General features: G+C 32.5%; 2 protein-coding genes across 3 annotated transcripts in view; one reads left to right on the forward strand and one right to left on the reverse strand.

Moving 5' to 3' along the window:
* LOC117181651 (collagen alpha-1(IX) chain-like) overlaps positions 1-13,731 on the reverse strand; it is a 187,678-nt gene that overhangs the window by 144,195 nt on the left and 29,752 nt on the right. The gene's annotated exons all lie outside the window — the stretch shown is intronic.
* The window catches only part of LOC117181676 (lipase 3-like), a 62,713-nt gene that overhangs the window by 21,762 nt on the left and 27,220 nt on the right, over positions 1-13,731 (forward strand). The window lies entirely within an intron of this gene.

Consider the following 13,731-nt stretch of genomic DNA (forward strand, 5'->3'; position numbering starts at 1 on the left):
GTCTAAAGGAAATAGCCGCAGTATAATTGACTTTGTTGTTGCGGATGAAAGACTAAGGGAGTTAGTCAAAGATACAAGAGTCATGAGGGGTCCTGAATGCAAGACTGAAAGCAAAACAAACGCGAATCAAAATTGAGAACCTACAAAAACCGGATGTGCGAATAGATTTCCAAAATAAGATAATCGAAAGCATAGATAGGGCAACATGGGAGGACCGTATAAAAAACAAAGATATAGGGGGCTGAAATCGAAAAAAAAACGCATTTTTCCGTCCACCGATGCCCGAATAATGCATTTGTTTGTTAAATTTGTTTTTAAATATCATAAAATTTGTCAACTCATCATGAATGTTGCCGAATTTATTATGAAGATCCTAATTAAAAGTCTTATATAGACAAAAAAGATTTTTTCCGTCGACAGATGCCCCAATAATGCATTGGTTTGTTAAACTTGTATTTAAAAAATTATAAAATTGATCAAAAAATTATGAATTATGCTGAAATTGACATGAAGTTCCCTGCTGAAGAGACTGGCATTAAAAAAACTGAGTTTACTCTCGACAAACGCCCGAATAACGGATTTATTTATTAAATTTGTATAAAAAATCATAAGATTAATCAACAAATGATGAACACTGCGAAAACATACTTGTTGAAAATAACCAAAATTCTGCTGAAAATAACCAAGTAAGACTGCTAATACAGCACCTGCAAACTTCGTTGTAAAATTTAACCAAGTTCTATTGGCTGAAATTTTTTGATCAGAATTAGCAACCTACTTTGTTACGGTAGCCAACCTCATTCTGTTGCGGTAGCTAACCTGCTCGGTTACCGTGACCAATGTACTTGGATGTCGCAACCGACTGTCTCTGATACGCTGACTAACCTACTCGGTTACAATAACCAATGCACTATTGGCTGTCGCAACCGATTGTCTCTGCTACGCTAACTAAACTACTCGGTTACAGTATCCAATGCACTATTGGCTGTCGCAACCGACTGTCTCTGCTACGCTAACTCAACTACTCGGTTACAGTACCCAATACACTATTGGCTGTCGCAACCGACTGTCTCTGCTACGCTAACTAAACTACTCGGTTACAGTATCCAATGCACTTGGCTGTCGCAACCGACTGTCTCTGTCGCCCTAACTAACCTATTTCGCTACTACTCGGTTTTATAGAAAAGTAAAAAATAATTAAAAAATTAAAATATCAAAATATCTTTCCAATTTTCGATGTGAAAATACAATCTATCTTTATTGCTTTACATGCTCTTACATACATAAACTAAAATTATTTAAAGTGAATAATCGTAATTATCAGTTGTAATTTGTTATCACATTTTTTGAACATTTTACATTTTCGACAATTTTATTTACATTTTATATTTGTATTGCTTCTTAAAATTACATACTGTATAAATTCAAATAAAGTTGTGACTAGTAAGTAGTAGTTACAATGGGTTTCTCAATACAACATACTGTCTTCCATTTGATAAAACTACTCTGGCGTTCGGAATGGGAGAAGGAAGATAATCAAGGAAATAGATAGCATTTTCTTTTAAAGCGGGTAGTTCCACGTGATAGGCAAAATGGTGATCGTCAAAACTTAGAGTATCTAACAGAATTGCTTTGAAGATTAAACGATTACAATTGTACAAATAAACGTCTTCCATAATACAAAATGTGTATAGATAATTATTCGCACATACATCTTTTACTATAACTGATCCTTTTTTATATTTTACAGAAGACATTAAAGCCCAGTTTACTTTCGTTAATGATTTTTCAGGATCTAGATTTAACTGAGCTTGTATGAAATGGATCTCACATTGTAGCATTTTCCTTTTAGGGCCTATGGAAACTATTTCTTGAATTTTTTCACTTTTGAATATTGCGTTCAGTTGGAGTTGATGTTTTTCGCTAAAGTTAATGGAATATTCATTCTATTGCAAGACGCTCGAGCCGCTATTTTAGAATGCCTGTGCTTAGCTTTAAATCTCATTGACCATATTGACCAAATGGGACCGTATTTTTAATAGCAGAATGATAGTGAAGAAGATTGTGAAATTTCGGTTTGACAGTATTTTTACTTACTTTTAAATATTGCTAATTCAACTCCGCTCCCAAAACCTGCAATAAATCTTCTGTTTCCGGAGAAATGCTTGTGCTTACAAGTATATCAATATTTTTTCTCAGTTTTATATACATAGCCCAAATGGTATCACCTCTTGATACGAAATCTCCTACAATTAATCAAAAAAATTGCAAAAGAGTCAATATCTCTCTAGAAGACCAGCGTCTGTTCCCTCGATTTAAAGTTTCCTTATCTATTGAATAAGGGACTTATTTTTACTATCAGGTCCATATGCAAAGGTATCTAATTTTTCGTTGAAAAGAGTTAGTGGAAATAATAGATAAATCTAAGTATACTCTGTTAGAATGAAAACTAAAATGTATTTCCCTACGCACTCCAGAATATCATGCTGGACATCAGCCTCTATCTGTTGAAACAAACCAAAAGTGTCTACATCAAGCCACACACATCTTTCTTTTATACCAGCAAGAGATGAATCATTTTTTGGCAGGTCAAATTCATAACTAGCAGTATTGCACAAAAGTATTTTATCCTCGAAGCATTGCTTTTGTAATAATTTTTTTTGTTACTTTATACACTCTACAGGAAAAATTGAATGAATTCCTAAATTATCACCAGTAATTAGAGCTAGTTCGATACACACAGTCCCCATAAAAGTTGGAATATCTATATGTATCCCTTCTTTGCTAAGAAAATTAAACTCTTCAATAAGTCTTTGAAATATAACATGATTGCCAAAAGCTGTCCTATCAGATGAATGAAATAATAAAGCGAGGAATATATTTGTTAGAGCCGATAAGCGCCCAGGTGGAAGACACGGAATTGAGACGTATACTGCCCCTAGCTTATGAATACCAACATGAGAACTATTGATATTTCCAGTTTCGTAATCATCGAAGTACATAAAAAGAGGCGTAACTACTCGATCTGAATGACATAAATTTCTGCTTCTCCAGAAAGAGCCTTAGATACACTTTTCTATCACTTCTTTAGCTTTAAGACTTTCCATGTATTGCAGTGTGTTGGATAGAATATTCTCAAGCGAAAAAATTCAACATTAACTTAATTTAAAATTAACTGTTGGTAACATAGAACGGGTGCAAAACTTGATACACCTTGATTTTTAACTTTATCAAATCAAGTATTTGGGGAAAGTGAATGTTCAGAAGAAACTTCATCTACACACTTTTCAATTGCTGAAACCATTGAACGCACAAATTCTTCTAACCCATCGATTAATTTTTGCACAACGTTCCTTGACAGAAACACATTTGCGTACAGGGATGGAATAAAAACTGATAATGAATCATTTATTGTTCAAGGTATTTTAATGGAAGGAACACAAGCTTGCTCTTTAATAGTTAAAGCAGAAGCGATATTTAGTCTTTCTGAAGAATCCATATTTAAATTACTTGGAGGTTCTTGTAAAACACGTTTAGGAGTTATTGGCTCTTCGAAACTACATCTAGGACTGTGTTCTTTAATAAAATGCCTTCTAAAAGAACTAAAAATTGGAAATGAACGCTGACTTACCAGAAAAATCATATAATTTCATTTTTCACAAATTTAAAATAAATTTAACTGTAATTTTCAATTCTAAATAATAAAACATGATACATTCTTCCTTTTAACCAAAAATAAAATTGGATTATAAGTCGAAAAGTTCAATTAAGCAAATAAATAACAGACTTAACCTACAATTAATTGTATTCCCCTTAAATTTTGACCATTTAGAGCAAAATTAGGAAAAATTTTATCCGTACGTTGCACTTTCATTATAAATAACAACTGAGTCTACGAATTCTAGATTATTAATTTCATTGAGAATATTTGACAAGATTTAAAGAAATGAAAGCAGGTTGAGTTTTCACGCACATTGTTATACTGACCTGTATATTGAATTTAATGCACATGTATATTAAATTCACTACACCAATGTAGTATTCAGCTGCGTATTCAGCATTTAGCACCCAAATGATTTTAAAACACAAATTCACTGCAGCCAAAATTCTGGGCACTACATACATGACATTGTCAATAATAATGAAATAGGAGCGGATGTCACTGAGTGACTCACCTACAATTATAATGAAGGCTTGAAGCGTTAACACTAATTCTTGAAATTTGATTCGGATTTGATGTGGAGCACCTCCTTCACGTGTACCTTAAATTTGTTTATAATATAAACAATTATGAATTAAAATTATTTCTTGAAAAAAAGATCCTACTCGTTCTTCACTCCATTGGGGATCGAACCACAAAACTTCTGATTTCCGGTCAGGTCCTTTTCCAATTGAGCTATTAGAAGGACCAGAATAAGAACTCTTAATTCAAGAAAATAACGCTAATATTTAGCTAGATGTTAATGGTACCAGTAACTATTTTAAAGTAATCTGTTATATCATCAGAAATGGTACTTTACCAGCCGTAGATAACCCTCCAAACCATGCAGACAGAAAATCTACATAATATCGATCAAGTTAAGGGCATGTGGTACTTACCGTTTCCCCGTCTTTTTTTTCACAAAAATAAAAAATTTTAAAAACTGAATTCGAAGATGCTATAAAATATCATAACGGACGTCCCTGGACTCTTTTTTGAGGGATAATAATAAAAAAATGTATTGTGCTAAATAAAAATTTTATGCATATGCATTATCTTGAGGTTACGTCGTTTTTCATCTCTGCCTTTCCGATAATCTGGAAATTATTTATAAAATGAACTTTTTTGATTGCTTGCAAACAAGATTAGTTCCGGGAGATTAGCTACTATGTTTATTTCTAAGTCCAAAGTTTTCGGCCAAAAATATTGTGTAGTTTGGAAGTAAGGCTCGGGTGAATTGTAACACACATAACCACTAAATATATACGCACGTTGTTAACAATATTAAAAATTTGTTGATAAAAAAACACAAAAAAAGTGTGTGGGGACGTCCGTTTGTATGTTCACTATCATTTTCCAGATTTTGAAGGCAAAATAGTTCTTATCCTAGGAATAAAGACGGGGGAATCTAACACTGCAAAAATCGATGCTATTTCCTATGCGCTATGCAAATTAATCACATTTTGTTCATTTAAAACTTTTTTAATTAACCCACAAAAAAAGTGTGTGGGGACGTCCGTTATCATATTCGCTATCATTTCCCAAATTTGTAATACAAAATATTTATTATTCTAGAAAAAAACCGGGGGAACCTAAAACTGGTAAAATCGACATATTTCTGAGTATCACATGCCCTTAAGAATCTTCAATAACAGAAAATGATTAACATCTAATCAGACTAGATGGAAAATAATATTTCAAATTAAAATAGAAATTTTTTGTTTAAAAAAAAAAAATAAACAATTATAATCAGAAGAAAATTTTTTTTACATAATAATGTTTCGATTCCAATTTCTTGCAATACTAATATTGGCATATCTGTAACTAATTATGCAACTTGAGCGATTTCAACCATTATCCTGTTAATAATGAGCGCCGAGAACGTCAAATAGAACCAAGGCCATTTTTTGGTCACATTTTTTTATTTATAAAAAAATTAAAAACCTAATTCAAAAATTATACTGGACTCGTAGAAATCTTATTAGCTTTTCTTCCAATTTTTTTTCTGTTGAAATCGGTGAAGATTTATGGGCTGTACGTTATTCTGAACCAAACAAGTCATTTTTCTTCCCAATCAGCGGTACACCTTTAGGTACGAAACCAAAAACTCTTTTTTCTTAGAATAATCTTGTAGGGCATTGAAAAAGAAACATTTTTCTTTTCTTGACTTTTTTCCACATTATGATAAATTGTTCTTCTGTTTAAATACTATGAATATCCACACACAAAAATTTTGTATTTTGAAAAAAGTGGTCTCAAAAATTTTCAAAATACGCTCACTTTTTGAATCTTTATCCAAAATGGCTTTCTAACGAACTTGACCTTTATTTAAGGACACTAAAAGAGTATACTAAAGGCACACAGACACATAGATACACATATACAAACATACACATACGTAAAAACCTGTTTTTCGGATTTAAAGGGTCTCAAAACGTGGACATTTGACAAAAACGGGGGGGGGGGGGGGCAAATTATTAATACCTTTTCTTGATGAGAATGTAAAAAATTAGATAGAACTTACGTTGTTGAAAAAATTTGTGAAGAAGAAATGGTTTTAATGCAATTTTTCTTGACAATTTGTATTTTTGCTGATGAGCAACAATTTTTTTCATCAACTTTTATCGATAAACTACAAAAAAATTTGTTTAAAAAAATTTTTCAGAATATTCGAACAATCATTTAACTACAAAGTTTTTTTTTGTTATAATTTCGCTTTTTTCACTCGAATGCGATTTTCAAGAATATAAAATTTCATTTTATTATTAAACCATTAAGCCCAACACTGCTCCGACCCAAGTTGCTGATCAATTTCTCTATCACTACTCAAAATTATTTCTCTCATGCACAATAAATTATTTTAAGGGTAGTTTTCATCAAAAAAATTGTTTGTTGTTTTTCAGCTTTATTGAGCTCTAGGACATTCGAGACGAATCAATAGAAACCCGTATCTGGATAATAATTTGATCAGAATTGTACTAGTTTTCGGATTAATTCTTTCTGTACGGGAGTGAATAATGGATCTCCAAATTACAGTCGCACTATATTCAATTTTCTATCCTTGAATTCATCTACAACTCAAGCTCAATGTTTTAACCAGTTTTCTTTTGTCATATTTAGACATACTTTCTTTTGTAATTTGCTTCCATGATTTTCCTACAGCATATTTGGTTTAATTTTTACTCTTTCATTGGTGACAGGGTCTAATAGCCATTCTATAAATTCGTTGTACCAGTTCACTTGGGGATTCTCAGCTGTTTCTTGCGACTCGTTTTCTATGTTTTCCACGTCGGAATCGATGAATGATTCTGGTTTCTCTCTGCTGAATATCTTGACCTTCTCTTTTGTTCTTTTACTTTCACGTAGTGTACTTCATATTTATATTCCTCGAGCCTTAATCTTCATCTCAATAATCGTGAACACACACAATCGTTTGAGATTATGACCCCATACTTTGTGATCGGTTTGGATTTTGAAAGGGTTTCCAAGTAAGTATTGTCTTAATCTTTTAACTGCCCATACTATGGCTAGTAATTTTTTTTCGCTTGTGCTGTAGTTTTCCTCAGCTTTATTTAACGTTCTTTATATAAATAAGCAAGGATGACCATTTTGTGACAATACTGCACCCGAACCGTGGTGATTCGCATATTACTTTTTTTAGTGTATCTGTATTCTGTTTGCTTGAGGTCGTTAGATGTGTGGTGGTGTCGATCGGCGTATACTAGTTCTTATTTCAGGCCGTGGAAATATTCTTTGATGTGTCGACTGCGCTTCTTTAAACCAAATCTTGGATTCTATTGCCATGTTTCGAGCTTCTTGTACATTAATGGGATTCTAAACTTGAGTGTTCTGATTGCAGCGCGTACTTAAGTTCATTAAAAGTTTGTCTGAATCGTAAATTAAAATGTTGAGTAGTTGCATTAATTCCTTGTTTATAACTTTCAAGCTTGCTTCTTAAGGCTGGAACTGATCCAATCTGTTTTAAATTTTGTCTCAACGTTTCGTTCAAGTCATCATATCGGATAGATGAGTACCTTATTGCTCGTTCAGCGTTTCCTTGGATTTTTTCAGCAATTATAAAATCTAAAAGTAAGCTAGATTGAGAACACTGTTTTTCGGCTTTTCTTATACATTTAATAAAATCCTTTATACCCATATCATCTTGTCCGTTTGGGACGTTGTTCGTGCTAATTATGTCTTTCGCGAGTATTTTTTGTTCCGGTGGTTTATTTTCACGTTTGGAATTTGTATGAGATGACGCAAATGCAGTTTCTGTTTTAATAGTTGAATTTATAACCCTTGTGGGTTTTGTTTGAGTAATTTTTTCTATTTGCTCCTCTTCATCGTCCGATTCATTTCTATCTGATGTTAAAATGCCATTGTCCCTACCAGATACTACTTTCCCTTTCACTCCACATTCCTCAGCTACGGATTGTATTTCTAAAAGTCTTTTATCGTTTTACTTTGCTAGTGTAGATACGTTCACGTTTAGCCCATTGAGTTTGGCCAGTATGGTTCGTAAAAGATCATCGGTTCCCATGTTATAGGGGGATAGGTGGCTTGGAGGAGGTGCTCTTACAGACGTTGCAGCTGTTAAGAAAGATAAACTAAACTCCTCTTTTGAACCTGTGTCAGAGTATGTCCCGTCAGTCTAGTGCCGTGACCAATCTTCTCTATAATTAGAGAAAACCACTGTGACAACAACTTTTCTGATTCCGCGTTCTAATTTCGTGTTCTAATTCCACTCGATGTTTTTTTTAGGTAACATAAATTTCCGTTTAAACCTTGGTTTCTTGCGATCGTGCTATAAGAATGTCAAGAAATTGCAGGTAGATTTTTGTTTTATTAACGGATGCAGAGGCCAGGGAGCACCAGGGGCGTATGTACGGACGTGAGCCTAATGTTTGGTAGTATTTGGACGCAAAATTTATGATTTTAGTCATAAAATTTGCCTTACAAATATCTTCAAAATGTACAAAAATCTAACACTTCTTATACCTATTGTTTTTATTTACTATTTTTAGCTTTGTTCTTTCCTTCTTTTTCTTCTGGAGACCGTAGACTCCCTCGCCTTTTGGAGACCGTGGACTCCTTGAGTGCCGTGTTGACAAAATGTTGTTTTCCACCGAAAGGAATTCGCTGCGTTGAGTATCCTGTTGATAAAAGTGGCTATAAGACTGTTTTCTTTACATCCGGCTGTTTGCGGAACTCGTAGGGTTATTACCGCGATTTAATGCGTAACGTTTCAATTTCCTTATTAGAATTAAATTCATTTGATTTACGTAGTATAGTACCTTACTTAATTCGGATACCGATCAATTTATTCAAATTCTGATTAACGGGCTTTTTCGTAAATAAAGTCTGGAGTTCTTATCTGTAGAGTTCCGTAGAATTCTGGATTCCAATCCAAGGTTCGCATCTCAGATAGTCTTCTTTTGATATATAATAGTTGAAGAACTATTCTGGCAGGATCGCTAAATGTTGTACCGAAAAAATGGTTGTTCATGTTTTTTAATAATTAACCGAATTGTTTTTAGAGAATTTGATGTCTCTTTATTAATCCAAGATTTGGTACAAGCATATAAACGTAGATATAGATTATAACTGACGAAGGACCACATGTCCTGTCCTACTTATACTCTAATAGAAGTAGGTCAACTTATCCAAAAAGGAAACTTAAAGTAAAAGTGTGTCAATGAAGAGTCAAAAGTAAATGAGTAACAAGGTCGAAGTTAAATGCGTAACATCTTATAGGTTCATATTTTTTGTGAAATACTAGTTTTTTCCCTAAAAATAATTTTTTGAATTCAAAATTTTTCAAAATGCGAATTTCGAAAATCTAAAAGTGGTCCTGGTTTGTGATAGGCATCCAAACCAGTCATTTTTCTATACCCTTTTTATTCAGGTCTATATTTTTTTATGAAATAATTGTTTCTTTTTTCCTCAGAATAATTTTTAAAATAAAAACATTGCTCAAAATGCGAAAATCTAAATGTTGTTCTGAGTTGTTCTAGGCGTCCAAAAAATAGAGTTGTTGCACGATTTTATGAAAAATCATTTTTTAATACATAAGTTTAATCTGAATCGAAAGTGCGTTATAATTTTTTTTTCTGTTGAGTCGGTGTTCAGTTAAAAATTGTTAAAAATTGAAGGCGATAAAACACTTATTCAAATTGGTGTCACGTGACTCAGAGGTTCTCATAATTATCTATCATGTGACGATGTGGCTTTGATGAAAACCATGAAAAATAATTAAACTCGTGATAAGGAGGTTAGGCCATGGTCTACTGGCAATTCTGACTTTTTGATTTGATAGCACAACTTTCAGATTTTATAAATGCGCCTGTTAAAAAATTTTGTATTTGAAAAATTATTTTGAGGAAAAAAACTAAATTTTCAGGAAAAATATACACCTAAGTAAAAAGAGTAATGCAAAATTGTTTTTCACGCCTAGCACAACACAGCACAACCTTTCGATTTTTAAAATTCGTATTTTGAAAAATGGTGCATTTCAAAAATTATTTTGAAGTAAAATAAAGTCGATTATCACCAAAAAATATAGGCCCAAGTTGGAAGTGTATTTTAAAATTATTTATTTGCGATCTAGAACAACCTAGGACAACTTTAAGATTTTTGAAATTCGCATGTTGATAAATTTAGAACTAAAAAATTATTTTTAGGAAAGAAAAATGAGTATTTCACCAAATAATATAAGATTTTGGTTCAAATGTTGACTTTTCTTTCATTCTTTGCGGCGCAATTGAGCATAAAGCTAGCACAACTTATTCCGAAAAAGAAAATGGCGTTGCTGATGCGGAAAAGTTTTTTTAATTTTTGCTACAATTTTCATTCTTTGACAAACTGTTTGCGCCACGTCAGTAGCACAAATCTAGCACAATTTAGCACAACTTTTATTTAAGGCCATCTGATGAGTGGGTCACGTGACCAGATTCCTTCCTTACCCAGAAACTTATAAAAAGGTTTCAAGTTTAATTGTTGGGTAGTTTATAGCAATTTACCATATTTGCTTGTAACATTACCATAAATGACCGAGCATGACATTGTTAAATTGCATTATAGGCAATTTATGGTAAGCTAACATAAATCACCTGTAATGTTACCATAAATTTCCAGGAATTTATCAAAATGTTTAAAATTGATTTTCGGGTGGATTCTGGTAATTTAGCATATTTACCTGTAAAATTACATTAAATTAACGAAAATGTAGGAACGATTCATAAGTGGTTTACCGAGTTTCGTTGTGGCCGTACGAGCACAGTTGATGCTGAACGATCTGGGCGCCCAAAAGAGGTCACTACACCAGAAAATGTCAAAAAAATCCATGATATGATGTTGAATGATCCCAAAGTGAAATTGAGAGAGGTAGCTAATGCTGTAGGCATATCATTGGAACGTGTGGGCAATATCGTGCATTCAGTTTTGAGCATGAAGAGGCTCTGCGCGCGATGGGTGCCGCGTTTGCTCACAGTGGACCAAAAACGAATTCGTGTGACAACTTCCCAGCAGAATTTGGCCTTATTTTCGCGTAAGCCGACCGAGTTTTTGCGCCGATTCATAACCATGGATGAAACCTGGATCCACTACTACACTCCTGAGTCAACGCGACAGGCAAAACAGTGGGTTCCACCGGGCCAAAGTGCTCCGAAGCGTCCAAAAACGCAACAATGGGTCGGAAAGGTTATGGACTCCGTATTTTGGGATGCATGTGGCATAATATTCGTGGACTATCTTGCAAAAGGTAAAACAATAACCGGAGCATATTATTCATCATTATTGGACCGATTTAAAATCGAAATCGCCGAAAAACGACCGCATTTGAAGAAGAAAAAACCGCTTTATCATCACGACAATGCGCCTGTTCATTCATGCTTAGTTGCACAAGCAAAATTGCATGAAATCGGCTTCGAATTGATTCCTCAGCCACCGTATTCACCAGACCTGGCCTCCAGCGACTATTACTTGTTCCCTAACCTGAAGAGATGGCTCACCGGTAAGCGTTTTTACTGAAATGAGGAGCTCATAGCTGAAACTGAGGCGTATTTTGGAGACCTCCCGATCGAGTACTTTTCGGACGATATCAAAAAGTTAGAAAATCGTTGGACTCGCTGTATCGACCTAAAAGGAGTATATGGCCCAATATGGATATCTCGCCTAAAACTGATTAAGGATCCAAGATTTTTACATGATAAAAAATTGAACAAGGAACCAATATGGACATAGGGTAAAAAAAAATATGTGTAAGGCCGAAAGAAGATAAAGGACCCGTATTTTACGGATACCAAAATTGTTATAGGCGCAAAATTGATATGGGGCCAAGAACACAGATAGGACTCAGATGACCTAAATGTGATATAAATATAGGGCCCAAGGTAGATAAAGGGCCCGTACCTGATGGATTCGGAAGTTGCTTTAGGTGCAAAATTGATATAGGGCCCAAAAGCGGCATACGGTCCAAAATTGACATATGATCGAAAATTGATCAAGGGCCCAACATGGTCATAGGGACAAAACAGATATAGAGCCCAAAATATATAAAGGGCCCATATTGGACGGATTCCAAAATTTCTATAGGTACAAAATTGATATAGGGCCCAAAACTGCGACAGGATCCAAAATAATTAAGAGCATAAAAAGATGAAAAAGAATTAAACCTAATTTATTCAAGTTTATAGTGCCTTAAATATTAATTTAATTAATTATGTATCATTTGGATCTGTTTGGATCAATTTGGACTGCTTTAAACTGGAATACTTGAATTTTAAACAAAAAAGACGCATTTTTAACTAAAAGCAAAACCCAACATACCCACACATACTCATTTTTAACTAGGAAGATTTACTTTTTATGATAAAAAATGTATCTTCGACCAAAAAAATTATAATTCAATTTTCAGTTATAAAATTAATTTTAAAATAAAGAAAGTTTTTCAACCAAGAAGATTACTTTGCGCCAAGAAAAATTTTTTTTGTAACAAAAAAAGCATAATTAAATTTCAAAAATAAGAAAATTTCAACAGCAGATACATTATTAGTAAACATTAAACATTAGTAACAAATAGCTAAATTTTAAGTAGAATTAATGAATTGTCCTCGAAAAAAATGAAATTTTAACAAAATAGTTTAAAAAATTTATCATAATAGGTACATTTTTCTCCGAAAAAATAAATTTGCAAGTAACAAGAGTAATTTTCTATCAAAATAAAAAAAATTTTATCAAAACACATGAATTTTTAACCAAATAACTAAATTTTTTAATTAAAAAAATCAATTTTAAACTTCCAAAAAGAATAAATTGTTTTTAAAAAATAACCAAAATAGTTCCATTTTCGAATAAAAAGATTAATTTTTAAACAAGAAAATTAATTTTCTATAAAATAAAAAGAATTTTTAACGAAGCACGGAGTTTTTAATCAAATAATTGAATTTTCCACGAAAAAATATAAATTTACAATAAAAAAATTGCTGTTCAACAACAAATAGAACGAAGTTTCAAGAAAATACTTAAATTTTAAAATCAAATAAAAAATCGTATGAATTGGATTAAATGCATTCCGTATAATTCAATTCAGAAGTTGAATTTTTAACCCACAAAAATGACCAGATTTTATAGTTTGATTTGTTTCGTTTTTTATCTATTCAAAATATACGCACAGGATTGAGGAAGAATCAATAAAAACGGAGCATTGAATAAAATTTGTGTATTATGATAAGATTTTGTTGCTTCTAACATTTTGAAATTTCTGAAAATCGCAATAATTTTTTTATCTCTCTAAACAAATGTCATATCTGCTTTTTTCTCGTCGAAAAAATTTTATTATTTCTTCAAATATTATTTCTATTTAATTATAACTATCCAGAGAAATGTAGCATCAATTAATATTCATCATTGTTATGAACAATTGTTAAAAGTATACATTTTATAATAATAAATAGAAAACAGAAGAAAGAGGTAATGATTAGTTCATTAATAATTCATCAATTATATATAAAATAATTGATATAAAATGGGTT

Source organism: Belonocnema kinseyi, chromosome 1, assembly GCF_010883055.1.
Source record: "Belonocnema kinseyi isolate 2016_QV_RU_SX_M_011 chromosome 1, B_treatae_v1, whole genome shotgun sequence".
Classification (NCBI taxonomy): Eukaryota; Metazoa; Arthropoda; class Insecta; order Hymenoptera; family Cynipidae; genus Belonocnema; species Belonocnema kinseyi.